A 15,973-nucleotide genomic window follows, 5' to 3' on the forward strand; every position below is an offset into this window, starting at 1 on the left:
AAATGTGTGGGTTGTGTTGTGCAAGCGGCACGGTATTGTATACACATCCATGGTTACCATGAGCGTAAATGTAATTAAATAATTGTTGCTCAAGTAACACTAAACGCTAAACTTTGCAATGCTTCTGACTCACTGCAATTGACTTTCAGCAACATGCTTCGTGCCACTCACGTAGTCAAACATTACCACCGCACCACAGGGGTTTGCCCATATAATTGTGTGCTTAAAAATATCCAAACATATTACATGCACAGCAATACTCCGGTTTATGTTGCGGATCATGGTAACGGTTTTAATAAAGTGACGACGTATTGGCAAAACGACGTAAAAAGGGGTAGACTTACATCGGGTATTGCTATACTTTGTATTGCAGTATATGTTTTTTGCAGATTTTCTATATTTGGGCGTAGAAAACAGGACCCTGCGGGGTGGGCTGGTAGGAACGAATAACCAAAGAATATAAACATAATGTATTATTACACTTGTTAAGCCAGGAAAGCCCCACTGAGTCAAAAGGTTTTTGTAGGGTCCTGCCAAGTGTTTGCAGTAGGGGTCGATGTTGATACACGGACGGACGGACGGACGATATAATCTATTGGTGGTCTGGTCCACTTCGTTCCTACCAGTATAATACTGCAATATATAGTATTGACTGTACTGTATTAGATTTTACATTGTGTTCTTTGGCATTATTGTATTGCCACATATCTTTTGAGTGGAGTGGTGGTGCACTGGTTAGCGTACTTCGCGATGAGCCAAAAGAACTTGAGTTTAATTCCTGGTCATGGCGAATGTTAGCGGAAGGCGATATATTTCTAAACAGGTCCTTGCCCCACTCTTCACCATCCCGTTCTCATCAACACAGTAAAGTATGGTCAAACAATCCCCATGACCGACACAGCATGGGAAACGCATCCATTCAGTGGCTGGATTGACAGAGCACGCTTTAAATTCGTATTTTAGTCATTATCTATGCCACGAAAGAATTTGAATGTATGTGAAACCATAATTACGATGTACTCTGCTGCCTGTTGTTAACCTTTATAATTACAGATGATAATGAATCCCCATGGTACAACATTTATTAAATAAATACATTAAGAAATAAACGTGAAATATTTTATTTCTACGATAAAGTGAAAACATTTTTACGACGCCTAAACATGTGCATCATACATTCTAATATATAGTAAACAAAATAGTCAACAAAAAATATCTTTGTATTCCCCCACACTAAATAGTGCCCATATTTTTATTGTATGTTTTGAGTACACAAAGTATTAAATTGTGTTATGCGACATTAAAAATATTAAAACCATTTTCTCTACATTTCAGTTCAGCCACTATAATTCATATTTTTATTAAACAAAATCAGTGTTGTTAAAATAATATATATAATTACTGGATTTAAATGCCTATTATGATACATTTTGTATTGAAATACTAATATCATTGCCCATCACAAGCTTTAAGTAAATAGAATTGATCTGACTAGCATGTTATCAATATAGAGGCGTATTTGGTAAAAAAAACAAATCTTAGACACCCAACAAATCAGCTACCAACTATAATTTTACATTTGATACTGTTTACACAAGAGGGTATATCATGCACAAGCCAAATTAATGTTAACATAATTAAATCAGATCAATCATAGTTCAGGTCCGAATGGTCTACAGATACACCCTTCCAATATGTGAATTTTGCCTGATATCTGTTACCTGTTAACATATACCATTACCGAACAGTAAACATCAAAAATAAATATCCAGGATTTTGTATTCAGTTAAATTATATTGTTGGCGATATGACTGCTTAAATGTGTCAAAAAGTAGGTAGTAGACAGATAATTTTTCTGATAAAGCGTGGAGAGAGATGTATTGTCCAGGCATTGGCTGTGTGTCATGTAGCCGTCTGTCTCTTCTAATCACCCTTGCTTCTGGGCGTTTCTTCCTTGCTGTCCTGGGCCTCCTGTGGTGGAATGTCTTTCTTCTCCTTCTCCGCTTCTTCTTTTTGTTTGTCGCTTGGGTTGTCCGGCTTCTGATCGTGGTCATCCTGCGCCTTCACAGCTCCATCTGTGTGGTCTTTGTCGTCAGGATTCTCTGCATGGACAAAATGTATCGCAAACACGGCAAACTATGAATAATAAATAACAATCATGACCAGCGATAGGCTTATTTGGGCCCTGGGTGCTAGTTCCAGAGGAAACCAGAAGCCCTTCTCCAAGTCTGCTGCGCCTAGAGCAGAGGTCAATAACCTGAGCTTCCAGCGCCACATGTGGCTCTTTAGGGACTGTATTGTGGCTCTTGAAATATTGAGTGGTTTTCTGAATTCGAACAAAAATGGCTCTTCTCATTATTTTGGTTGCTGACCCCTGGCCAAGATAAATTAGATATGCCAATGAGGTTGGGGTGTAAAGTGCTTCCACTCCTTGAAGCGGAAAGTTGCTAAACGAACCTAAAAAAGTTACTAGACGTCACTGCATAGGCTGTATAAAGTCTTAAACAAATGTCACGAGATTAATTACCAAGCATAAAACATAGTAAACTGATACAGGATCCATAGTACAGACCTGGAATCGCTCCCAAATCTGCATATGAGCTATATTGTTGCTTGATCTAACAAGATATTGTCGCAATGGAAGTCACACGATTTAGAAACACAGTCGCTAATTTGGCAGCGATTTTGAAAGGTGGTATGTTATGGATATACATACCTCTGCCATATAAATGTAGAATTTACAACTCTGGTTGATGAAGGAAACTGAAAATTAGCACCACACAACTCTCACTTGATTTAAACACGTTTAGAATTAGATCCCTTAGACATACATTGCAATTATCACTTACAGCTGCTCGAGGGAGGGTTAAGAATACATCTCCACCCTGTGTGAATTACTGGGCGGGTGGGGGCGCCTCTGGAAATGCATTTTTGTCTCGGAAATGTATTTTTGCACTCCTATATATTGACCAGCTAAGTGACTGCCTATGTATAACCTCTTTAATGCTATTGCCTGTGAAGCATTATGGGAATGCTTTACTGTCTATCTTTGCTACTGATTACCATCATAATCTATATTCATATTCGTGTGATGTCAGTGTTCATCGAAGTAAAGATTCGTCAATTAGCCAATGTCTATCTGGACGAAGGCCTTCTGACACCGTCACGGTCCTGCGATGCCACAGAGATTACTTAAGATAAATGTTTTGAATGTAAAAACATTCCTGTTATAAATGTTATATTTCAATCTATAATTGTCATCATGTTTGAGTTACAAAATAAAATTAAGCCTGATGTGGTGCAGTATTATAATATCCATAGATATAAAATATCAAGAAGTGTATGTTATATTATTAATCTGATGAACTAAGATGTAAAAAGAAGATTTAAGTTGATGTAATAAATTAGTTTTTTCAATAAAAGAATGAAGATTTACCACAACTTATTCACAACAAATGTAAGTACGCTTGTAAAAATTATGATAGAGTATTTCATTCACATAATTAATTTGATAAAAGTTTTCAAACATCATACCACAGTTTGTGTACAATACGCACAACCTAATACAGTAACGTAATTTCAATATACATACAGTGGCTGTTACATATATGTTTCTCTGTATACGGCCCGTATATATACTGTCTAAATATATAATGTATTTTACATGCGTTCTGTAATCGATTGCAATGGGCACATTATAGCTGGTTTAAACATAAAATAAAATAAACGTACTCCCTTCGGTGGCCTTTCCATGTGCAGGAGGATGTGACCTGTCTGCAGAATCAACCACCGTCGCCGACTTGCTGCTGTTGCAACCCATGTCCCTTGGAATGACAAAAATCAACGTGGTCTTGAAATCGTGGTATTAAAAAAATCTTGACAGCTCCAAGCAGCCTCCAGTACTCGTCACCTGCGGAGAGTTCTCAACCCCCTTTTATCAGCCACAGATTTTATGGCACCTGACACCAAACCAGTAGTAACCAGCAGTGTTTTGTTTTGTTGTATATTGTTGCTAGTGTCGTCACCATCCAAACATACTTGTGGGTTGCCAATGGGGGTCAAACTTTAGGGGTGAATGCGTATGGTATTTTTAAATCAAAGTCTCATTGGCGGCATATGCTATCAAAGAATAAGGAAGCATCGCTGTATTTTGTATTGGCCTCCGACATGCTTGGGCGAAAAGTCCCATAGTAACGGAATACTGTAACAGACCTCATGCAAAGATGGTAAAATACAGGAGGAAGTGGTTGTGAAGTGGTTAGCAAGCACCACCAGAACATGGCTAAAGTCATTGGTAAAGTCTGGACCGTTCCTGCCCCCCTCCCCCCTTCTCCAACCTACAATAGCTAAATAACCCCCATAATTGACATGGCATGGGGAAGGCCTTCATCAAACAGTGGATTGACAACAGCAAAATATTATTACTGCAGTATTCGGTAAAACATAAACTTGACAAAAACGCACTTATATGAATGTTTCATAAAATGATTAGCAATTTATGTCAGACATGCATAACGATGTTTATGAATGTATAAATGTTCATATTAACGTGAAATATAATGCGTTTTATATCACAATACGTACTGTGTTTTGAGGAAAATGTTTGATTGCATATTAGAAATAAAGTACTCATAAAAAAAAATGTTCCATGAGTGTGAGTACAACACGTGTTGATTATTTATGCTAACAGTATGGTACAACAAACAAATTATCTCGTGATACTGCGTTGGCAGTGGTGCACAAACACAAATGACAAAAACTCAACATTTTCGTCAATAACACTACCTTCAAACAAGAAATATTTTGTGGTTATAAAAATACGCAATATATTTATCCTTTCTTAATAGCACATAAAAGTACTTTTTACGTGCTATTTATGTGCTCTTCATAAGCAACATAAATGTAGTTTGAAGAAGGGTCATTGCCTAAAACGTCGCTAATTTACATATTTGTATCATAATATATTTACGATTGTATAGTAGTTTATCATTAGAGACTTCAATTTTAATATTCGGAAACAATAAGTATGAGAATGGGCACAGACTACATTGTCTGGATTCTGACGACATTTAATTGCTCAGATGACCCCATTAAAGGAAGCTAGTGACAATTATCATTAATGAACGTTTAAACTTTTAAATTTATATACAGTATGTTATGGATAACATGAAACAAAATTTATAATATAGCAAAGTTCACATCAACATTGCCAAACAGTATTACCCATTCACATTTTATGGTATTTTATTTTACCAAAGAAGTCTGGAGCTTCAGAACCCAAACTGTTGGAAAACTGACTGCAAACTATTTTGATTTACAATAAATTTTTTTATAAATTCTTTATATGAAGCCATTTTTACATCTGGGTTTAAAAAAAGTGTTTTTCTTGAATCCTACAAATAATATAATGTAAAGTTAGAGAGCATGGTGCAGCACTTTATTATTGTTTTGAAAGACATAGGCTCTGCCATCCCCACGCAACCATTGCCATCCCTTAGCAACCATTGCTTAGGCTTATTTTGTGAGTTGGTTCTTGAGGATACACTCAAATGCGTCAGATGTTCGTCCGAGTCTGTTAACCTGTGCGTATTGTCTGGGTTGGAAAAGTACATTTATATAATGCTCTAACATACATTGTATCATTGCCCATTCATTGAGGTGACACAGAAAAAAAAACCTTCACATACTGTACTTGAATGTACATTTCATCAAGTGTAAATGTTTTTATTTAGACTACTGTTCTTAGTAAGACATGGGCAGCATTGAAAACTTGGTATGCGTCAGGTCCTGTAACACAAAGCGATTGCTGTAATGCATTAACGTTCAGAGGCCGCTAGGGGGTGGCATTTCTACACTTTAGCTTGAAAGTCGCTGTAACTTTGTATTCACATTCCTGTATGTGAATACAAATTTACAAACGTCCATATTACTAGTCAATTAATGATACATTAATATACGCATTGAAATAATTATTTATTATACCAAAGTTTGTTATTTATGACATATATTTACATTTCTTCATCACAAAACAAATTAATCGTAAAGCCTAATTCAGTACGAAGATGGCTCTCCAAATGTCATAGAACATAAAATGTACATTCAGATCAAATTTGAAATTGTAAATTATAGTACATACTACAATGCACACATTCTACTTTTCATCAATTATCGCATTATACACAATTGGCACTTTGTCTAATTCTGACACCACATTTTGAAATGTAGCAACGTGCACATGAATGGAGATCTTAAAAAGAAACAGCAACAATGGAAATTTCAAATGAAAAAATATAAAATAAAGATATGTACGTGAATACATATTTTTGTTTACGACAATGAAATACGCCTGTGTTCACCAATGAAAACCACTGGGTAATAACTTAACAAGCTAAATATCATCTGAAAACAATTCTGAGAAGTGCATATTTTGTACATAAATCGAAGATCAAGGACTCACCAAACTGCAAATGTGGTGAGGTGCAAACCATTAGGCATCACTAAAGACTGTCCAATACAACACGCATATGCAATAAGTGGACTCCACTCAGCTAACCCGTTTGCTATGTCATGTCTTACACAATAAAAAAATAAAAAAAAATTAGCCTGTTGCTTCTTTCAAATGTCACGCAAAAGAAGTAGATCTAAATATTAACGGTTTAGAAACAATATCCATAGATGCTATTGTTATTTTGCATAAATGCTGTAAAACTTGATATATGGTGCTCCTACCTCGTCGAAGAGTTTGTATTCACCAGTGAGATATCTGTTGCGATGGAGCTTGGAAAAGGAACAGAAAAATGTTTATTTTAATGGGTTAGCCATTAAACAGCCACATTTCACAGAAGTTTGTGGCATGCATCACCAACTTATATAGAGAGGGCAACTGTGCATCACTGTAACCTGTCTATATTTATCTTTGAAATAGACCGACCTTTGTTCGTTTCTCGACAGAAATAATTAAAGTATGCTTTTGCCTATCAGCCTTTTGACTTGTTCATAATATTATAATATTAATAGTGAATTTCCACATTCCCTTCTTGACTCCTTTGTTCTTTTTTTATTTTATTCCATTCTTTGTTTAAGTATTTCTGTGCACTGTGGGTAATCACCTTCAATGCTTGCCATCTGGTTCCTATTCATGTATCGTCTCATTATCCGTGACATACTAAAACAACAGGATTGAGTCACAATATTTTAATAAGAAGAAATAAGAAGAAATTCCAAGAATACAAAGCCACAGTAAATGATAACAATAACATACAACCTCTCTCTGTGTGCCGTTGTGATGTCTGTCTGCTTGTATGTCTGTCTATAGTTTACTAGTTAGATTTTCGTTGCTCACACTTAAAATTCTAGCTTAGCAAATTTTGAAACACGTAATCAACCAGGCTATGCGTTAATTGTGTGTTAACCGACTCTCTGTGTTGTATTACATTACATTTCGATATTTTACTAGGTTATTTAATTTTCGTGTGCCTGCCTCTTAATTTTCAGGCTTGCGTGCCCGTGCCGCGTTGTCAGCTTGCTCCTCTCTTTGTGTGCCGTTGTGATGTCTGTCTGCTTGTATGTCTGTCTATAGTTTTTTCTAGTTACATTTTTGTTGCTATTTCTTTTATGCCTGATGATGATTGCTTGTGTTGCAATCGAAACGTCGCAATATGTTATTTTATTTTAATTTATTATTTTATTTTTAGACGTGACTTAACCGAAAAGAACCAAAGAATAATTCCTGCAGTCACGAAAGCTCCTAAATTAAGATTGAACATACAACCGTTTGCTAATCCACTTCTGGATGTATATCTCCCTATGATGTTTAGCGCTGGTTGTTGGCGAATGCGGGCTGTTACCCGTGACCAGGAGTCAAACTCACGTCGCTTTGGTTCATGAGCAGTGTCCTAACCGCTGCTCTACTGCTCCAGAAAACTGCACAGTTTTAGTAGTCCTGGTGATGTATTCATGAGCCTCGATTTAATCCTCCATAAGCACCTTTTGCTTATCTGTCCACAGGGTTTCTCTGACATTTCCTTTGACCCTTAATTCTGCATGCAGTTTTCTTGAGTACACGTTTAATTTATTGCCTGGCATTGTGTCCAGGGACATATGGTAGACGTAAAAACTGAAAGCAGCCCTTCAAAAGTACAACCATTAGCAATGTTGTGGTCTCGTTATGAATTGTCAATTGTTTTTATTGTAGTCAGATTGTGAAAATAGTCCAGCTACACGTAGACGTCTCATGTCGCCAAAAAAAGATTGCTGTTGGCAGGCAAGTAGTCTACATGCTGGATGCTAGCAGATTTATTGCAATCTGTGCTTCCTGTTTTATCATCAAGTCACAGAAAACTTACAGAGTTCTCAGAATTTCATTCTCATTCCACCACTCTGGAATGGAGTAAAGAATCCCAATGTTTTTACAAGTGGCAGCGAAAGTCTTTGGAAAAGGATATTAAATCTACAGACTGCAACGCTTATTACAAATGTTCTGGTGAGGCTGCATGGACAGTGGTGCACAAGCGTAAGTAACAAAAAACTCAATACATTCGTCAATAATCCCGCTCTAAAAGGGAACATATATAATAGGCGATTTTTCGGGTAATGCCCCTTCTTTTTCACGTGCCATGAAGAATGACTATTGCTCAAAACGTAATCCATTGTATTGCTCCTTTTAAGGCAATACCGCATAGCTATCTTTACACGAGTAATACATCAAGTTGGAAAACACAAAGATGTTTGCGTGACATTTTCCAGTAACCATCAATTCGTTTGGCCACCTTTTATCGCCCTTGAAATTAGTTTGTTTGAATTATGGACGTTTATATTTTCACCACATATGCTGTATTACATGAGGGAGTGTTTCTGCAGTGGTTAGTGCTCTGCAATATGAGTCTGGTGGCCCGAGTTAAATGTCCAGCCATGGCTAACATGAGTGGCGAATTATAATGCAACATTTGCCGTGCCCCTTCACAAGGCCACACTGGCCAGTGTGGTAATATATGGTCAAAGACAAAGATTCACCGTATAGCCTTCAACAAACTGTTGGGGAAAGTGCTGTTCGTGAGCGCCTCTGAAGGCCGGCACGGTACACGAGGGGGTAAGTAGCCAGCAACACGCCCGGCCGTCTTTGTCTCCCCAGTGGCGATGTTTACACATAACACCAGGTACTGATTTGAGGCTAAGTCTACATTGAGGAGGCCCAGATAATCGTCACTGTTGTTGGCCGTGAGCGGGAATCGAAATCGTTTCGCCGGGGTTTTAGCGTAGCGCATTAACCACTGCGCCACCGATCCAAACAGTCCCCATGACCGACAGTATAGACCAGGGGTCGGCAACCTGCGGCTCCGGAGCCGCATGCGGCTCTTTTGAACCTTGACCGCGGCTCCGGGGCGGATGCTAGCGAGGGGAGGAGGCGCACTGTGACACCTGCTCTGGCGTTGCCGCTGCTGACAGGTCGCCGCTCCGCTCCACACTGCCCGCCCGGTGACAGGCAATAACGTTGCCGTTGCTTTGTCACATGTTTGGAAGAAGTAAAAACCTTCCTGGGCAGCAAAGAGCTCACCTTTGCTGAGCTGGAACAGCCAGAGTGGCTGGAAAAATTACATTTTATGGTAGACATGACAGCACATCTAAACACGCTAAATACAACCCTTCAGGGGAAAGGAGGCACAGCCCTGCACATGATGGAGGAGGTTTTGGCATTCGAGCGCAAGTTGACAGTGTTTGTCAAAGATTTACAGAGAGGTACACTGTCTCACTTTCCCTCTTTGAGAGAGTTCAAACAAAGTCATGATACGATAAATTTGGAATATTTAAAGTCTGCAATCACCACAATGCAAAGTTCGTTTGGGAAACGATTCTGTGAGTTCAGAGAGGAAAAAACGACATTATCCTTCCCTGTCACTCCCCTGGCGATCGATCCATCCCTATTGAATATGACTGCATTTGCAGGTGTAAGTCAACCTGATCTTGAGATGGAACTGGCCGATATAGCCGACAAAGATATATGGGTGTCCAAGTTCAAATGCTTGACCGCTACTCTTGAGGATGTTGCCCGTCAGAAGGCCATTCTGGCTCAGAATCATAAATGGAGTGATATTGAAAACCTTCCCAAACAGGACAAACTTGTATTCGAAACATGAAATGCCATCCCCAACACTTATATAAACATGAAAAAGTATGCATTTGGAGTCCTGTCGATCTTCGGCTCCACATATGTATGTGAGCAGGTCTTCTCCAACATGAACTATATTAAAAACAAACATCGATCACGCCTCACAGATGACAGCTTGCAAGCCTGTGTGAAAATGAAGGTGACGTCTTACAGCCCTGATGTGCAGACACTGTGCACTGAGGTTCAGGAGCAAAAATCCCATTAACCAGGTAATTTAGCTATTAATTTGCAAAAATATATTTTACATTGTTAAGTGAAAAGTCCTTTTTTTATTCAGATTGACAGCTGACTGCACGATCCTATATATATAGCAATAAGGTAAGAAACAATATATGCAGTGTTATATTTGTTTTAAATGTTGCAATGGTTTTGCGGCTCCCAGTTTATTTTTTCCTTCGGAAACGGGTCCAAGTGGCTCTTTATGTCTTAAAGGTTGCAGACCCCTGGTATAGACAGAGCTTCATCCATTTGAAAGTCGACCCACACAACAACTATTATTATCATTACAATACACATGGGCACACGTCCTCAAACCTTCATGCAACAAAGATCAATATGAACTGGAATTTATATTTTCTTGGTTCTTTCGGTAAAGTCACGTAGAAGGGAAATAATAAAAATAAACATAATAAAATACAATTCTCACGACGTTTCGGCCACAACGCAAGCAGCGTATATATACGCTGCCAAGCCTGGTGGTGCCCATTCAGACGTTGTCTTTCCGACAGACCTGTTCTTCACCTGAGGACGGCTGCTTGCGTTGTGGCCGAAACGTCGTGAGAATTGTATTTTATTATGTTTTATTTTTATAATTGTATTATTTCCCTTCTACGTGACTTTACCGAAAGAACATAGAAGACGAATCCCTGCAGTCATGAAAGCTTTATATTGGAATTTATATGTATTGAAGAAATAAAAGAGATGACAAAAAATGTAATATCTTTGTACGTGTCATATGCTTAGAAATTATTCAAGTTGCATCGTGACATACTTGTTAGAGTTTTTCAAAGACATGAAGAAAATGGTACCATTTTATTTCAAGTGATGCACTCTGACCTGGATTACCTTGTTTCGACAGCAGTTGTTACAAATGCCTTAGATATTTTGATACCTTTTATACAGTAAATGTCTCCCAGTTATGAACTTTTTATTTAAATTTTTCAAAGCCTTAGCTAAAAAAGGAAGGTCATGGAAAAACATACTATTGAAGATACTGCAGAACATGAAATAATTGATATTAGTCACATCCTTCCTCTTTTAAATGTGTAAGTATGAAAAGGGTTCATACTTATGAGGGCAGATTTACAAGTATGCTTATGACATACTTGATCATCCAACATAAAGTAGTCCACTTCACATAATCGACTCACTTTAACGTTTTAAGTCCAATAACGAACAGCATTCTTATCGCATGAGTCTGTGGTGCCAATCATAACTGCAAAGGTTCAGTATCGACTGGATAAACCCGACTTCAAATTAAAATCAGCCGATGATTAAGTGGCCAGGTGGATCAGGAGGCGAAGCAATGATCATCTTATGGTTTTAGCGCCGCTGCGATCATGGGTTCAAATCAGACAGCTGCTCATGATGAAATCAGGTTCTGAAGCGTTGAAAGCAGGTTCTGAAGCTTTGGGAATTGATATTCTCAGCGGTCACCAATATTTGCACCCAAAAGACATCAAGCTAAATTCCAGCTCGAAGAATAAAAAACACACAATTTGACTGCCATGCAGTGGACGTTTGTCTGTAAAAAAATACGCATGGGAATGTGTGCCCTCTATTATGTGAATAAAAATGGTCAACTGAAAATGTCAGAATAAGTTCTGCAAAATCTGCATCTGCAGGCCATTCTCCAATAAATGGTGATGCATTGCTCTGCAAAAGTTACAAATAGATAGGACGTCTCATCTGCATGAGACCAATAGCACAAATTATTGGGGGGAAAAGTATATAGATGGAAGCATCCAATGACAAAGCCAGCTCAGTGTATATTGTACAGCGTGTGCAAGTCAACCATATCAGACCTAAATAATCAATTGTTTGATTAATTTATTCTCTTGCAGTAAACTATGTGAAAACGAATGTATTAATAAAATGATTTTTATTTTACTCATGCCATAGTGCACCCCCAGTTTCTGGAATGTATCATGTCGCTACCTTTAAAATGTAACGAATTTCTATTGTACTGCACATAACCACTGCTAAGTTTTGGCAGGTTTTAGAATTTACTGTTCGTCATGTATTGTACTTGTTGATTTTTAAGTATAATGGTTCAAAGTAACTATTGATTGACCGTTAATTTAATTCAAATTATCAAGTTATTGTTCATGATTACACAGAACTCTACACCAAGTGATAATAACGTTAAAAGTTTGAAACATTATAAACAATGCAGTACCAACTCTCCCCAAAATAACTTTAGAACCACAATACAGTACATTGCTGATCTCGTCAAGGAGCATACACCATCACGCAAACTCCGGTTACCCAGCGGCTTTTGGCGAACCATCGAATTAAGACGGCCACTGCATCATGCACTATCAGATGCGCTTCTGCGGCCGTCTGGAATGCTCTTCCTTCCGATATTAGGAAGCCATTGCAGCGATGCACTTTCAAATCTAATTTCGGAAACGCATTTTCTTTTAACTGCTTTTTGTGTTTTGTTTGTTGTCATTCCCCACGAGCGCGGTTGGCTACATACGGTGCGAAAGAAGTTCAACATACATACACCCCCACCATTGATAAATGTTCTTGCTGACAATGTGTTCACTCTGGGAGTTTTGCCATGTATTCATGCCTAACGTTTGTTTGTTTCATAAGAGCCTAGAATAGCCTATACGAGGGCAGGGTTTAAACTTTTCACGCGGATTGTCCATTGACTCTCACGTGCTCACACTCGTTTAAGGATTAATTAGCACTATATGCGACAGGCGATTCTATTCCCAGAAACATAACATTAATTACTCCCCCCCCCCAAACTACCACTGTCACCCTGCGACTACATTAACAACTGCTTGTACTTGTAATCTGGTAAACTTGAGTGAAGGATACATTGTAATGTGTACAGGCCTTTATCACTTTGGTCATGGGGGTTGTTTGACCATGCTTCATCATGCTGGTCAGGCTGGGTTGTTGAAATAAATGCCCCAGGAGCAGTTGAGATATTACTTACCGCCGATGTTAGCCATTGTTTGGAATAAACTCAGGTTTCTGGGTTCATAGTGCTAGTCACTGCATGTGTAGTGCTTTTTAATTAATGCAAAATCCGTCATATACTACTGAAGTGGTGTCACCAGGAATACAATGTAGAGGCCTCTGCCCCTAAATTGTATTAACACACCACCTACCCAGGGATTGTATGATTTTTTTTACGATTCGGGGTCAAGATTTAATTCAAGAATACATTTTAAAAAATGTGGTTCTTGTTTGTATTGTTTGTCATATTCACAGTCCCATTTGGCCTACCCGAGACTTACCTGGCGCTTGTTGCTGAAGGGCCTCTATGCCCCAAGGCTGCCCTGAGAGTTGTTCGTTCTACCCTGGTTTCCCCGGTTGTCCCTGGTGCCCATTGGTGCCGGGCTGTCTTCATTGCCCCTTAGGATTAGTTAGGCCCTGGTTGCTTTTTTTTCTGCCCGGGCTTGGCCTCGATTGCTTGCCATGGACCGTGCCACAGTGTTGCCAGAGGCATAGTGTGGTCGGCATAGGTCGTGGTACAACGAATTAAATGGGGTCCCCTGCTTGCCTCCCCACCTCCACCTCGTAGCACAGTGCCCCCCACCCCCCTCTACCAATCGGTGAACTTGCACTGGCTGCACACTCGATGGCAAACAACCACAGGGTGCTGCTTTCTTTCTCTCCTCTCTCCCATTTGTCCATGACCTCACGACCGCACACACCCTCTTTACCCTCATTTCACCTCTTCCCTCGTGTAAAGGGTCTTGAGATGCAGTCACCTTTTAGATGCTATATAAATTCAAATTGTTCCTGTGTGCTGTTGTTGTATCTACATTTTTTGTTTCCCTTCTCATTTGCCTAAAGGTAATATTAGCATATAAATTGCAGAAATGGTAAATAATCAATTTTCACACGCACAATTCGATGCATTTATCTTAAATGTAAGCATTGATTTGAATCGTTAAATCATGGCATGCTGAACATTATATCCCAGAGACCTGTATCGTTCTACATCTATGCTCCCCACCTTCACAAACCTGCACTGACCAGGGTGGTGAAGTATATTCAAATAATCCCCACGAGCTGCAAAGCAAGGGGAGCCCCTCATGCAACCGCCGATTGATAAAGGACTGTTCATGTACATGACCTCTGTGGTATAAGAGATACAATGCCCCAGGCACCTTCCATAGTGTTCCTTCAGCCAGCTGTTAAAGGTCATACACGTATTATGTTGTGTACATATGTATGACTATGCTAAACTGCTCACTGTAGTGGTGGTGCTCACATTTTTGATAAGGGCTGCATAGCCCTGCAGAGTAGGGGGGCTGCCCCCTATCACACTCCCCCACTGCTGAAGGCTTAGCTTCCATGCTAAATTATTGGTCCAGTCAAAAAAGCATTGTCACAATATTCAACAGCAGTGACGATTTTTCTTTGAAGTTTGCCAGTTCGCGCGAAGACCCATGAACGCAAGACTAAATGTCACCTCGCACATCTGCTTAATTTCAGCGAATCAACATTGAGATACAAACTGGAGGTGCCTGGATTAAAAGTAAAACAAATTGCACAGTTAAGAACTGCACGTCGCAGCCTTAAACAAGTTAACGCTACTTGGGGTCGCAGGACTTTGGAGGGTGATACGAAAACAATATTATTGGGAGCATTCAGATATGATGAGATCGGGGGCATTCAGTGTGCTAAGCATAAACAAGGGTTGGCGACCACTGCCGAGGAGATACTTTATTACAGATGACACGTGGACGCGATATGTTTTTTGTTCTATGCTAAGAGTACTCCGTGATATAATCCTGGTGAAATCACACTCGAAGAGACGATAAACATCACAGGTCTGGCTGACTTCTCCCGACATGACTATTTCTCAAATCCTTGTCAAGTCTGGTGGTTTCGTACATATTGACATTTCTGCCTTTAAATTTGGTGTCTGTAAGAAACATGTACTGCGACTGAATATAATGCCTGTATACCAAATAAAAAACACATTAAATGGAAATAAGTTGCAATTTTTCCATGTAACTGTTCACTTTCAGTAAATTATATTTCACTTTTTTACTTTTAAGTTTCTGAAAAGGAACTCTATTGAGACATTTAAAATGGACAATACACTGCATATCCATTGATTTTTACCATCATATATGCAGTAAAAATAGATCTAAGGGGTTTCTCACTTAATTTAGCACAGGGTTGGTGCTTATCTCCTATATGCAGCCCCTGAGCTCGTTGGAAAATTCCACATCTTTATGGCGGAGGTGAATATTTCCATATAACAACCACTGTCGACTTCCCCGCAAGGTTGTACCCACTTTATCAACTCATGAGGAATAAATGTTGCGAGTTAAAAACACACACAAGGATTTGTATTGACAACCTTACCATAGGGCTCCATTGTGCTGCGCCACACCAGCCACCCAATTGTAAGCAGGAATGTTTATACCACGTTTATAGAGCGTTATTATGGACACAAATGATATAACATTTTTGCCCAAGTCCTTTTTTGGGGGAATTGGCCAGGACTCATATCATGTCACTAGGATGGATGATAACCGATGGATGAGACTGGTGACAGAATTGCATCCAATGGAGATAACACGACCAATTGGACGACCTCTGCAAAGA

General features: G+C 39.1%; 1 long non-coding RNA gene across 2 annotated transcripts; it reads right to left on the minus strand.

Annotated features, from left to right (window-relative positions):
• Positions 1 to 1,105: 1,105 nt before the first annotated feature.
• Positions 1,106 to 6,861, minus strand: LOC144718847 (uncharacterized). Of its 2 annotated transcripts, XR_013585481.1 has the most exons (3): positions 6,730 to 6,861; positions 3,733 to 3,824; positions 1,106 to 2,102 (listed from the first exon to the last, which is right to left on the minus strand). It is a non-coding gene; the product is annotated as an uncharacterized LOC144718847 (long non-coding RNA). The 2 variants fall into 2 exon arrangements; XR_013585480.1 differs by lacking the exon at positions 6,730 to 6,861 and having other exon boundaries at positions 3,733 to 4,030.
• Positions 6,862 to 15,973: the final 9,112 nt, after the last annotated feature.

The sequence above is a fragment of the Lampetra planeri genome, chromosome 5, assembly GCF_965212315.1.
Source record: "Lampetra planeri chromosome 5, kcLamPlan1.2.h2, whole genome shotgun sequence".
NCBI lineage: Eukaryota > Metazoa > Chordata > Hyperoartia > Petromyzontiformes > Petromyzontidae > Lampetra > Lampetra planeri.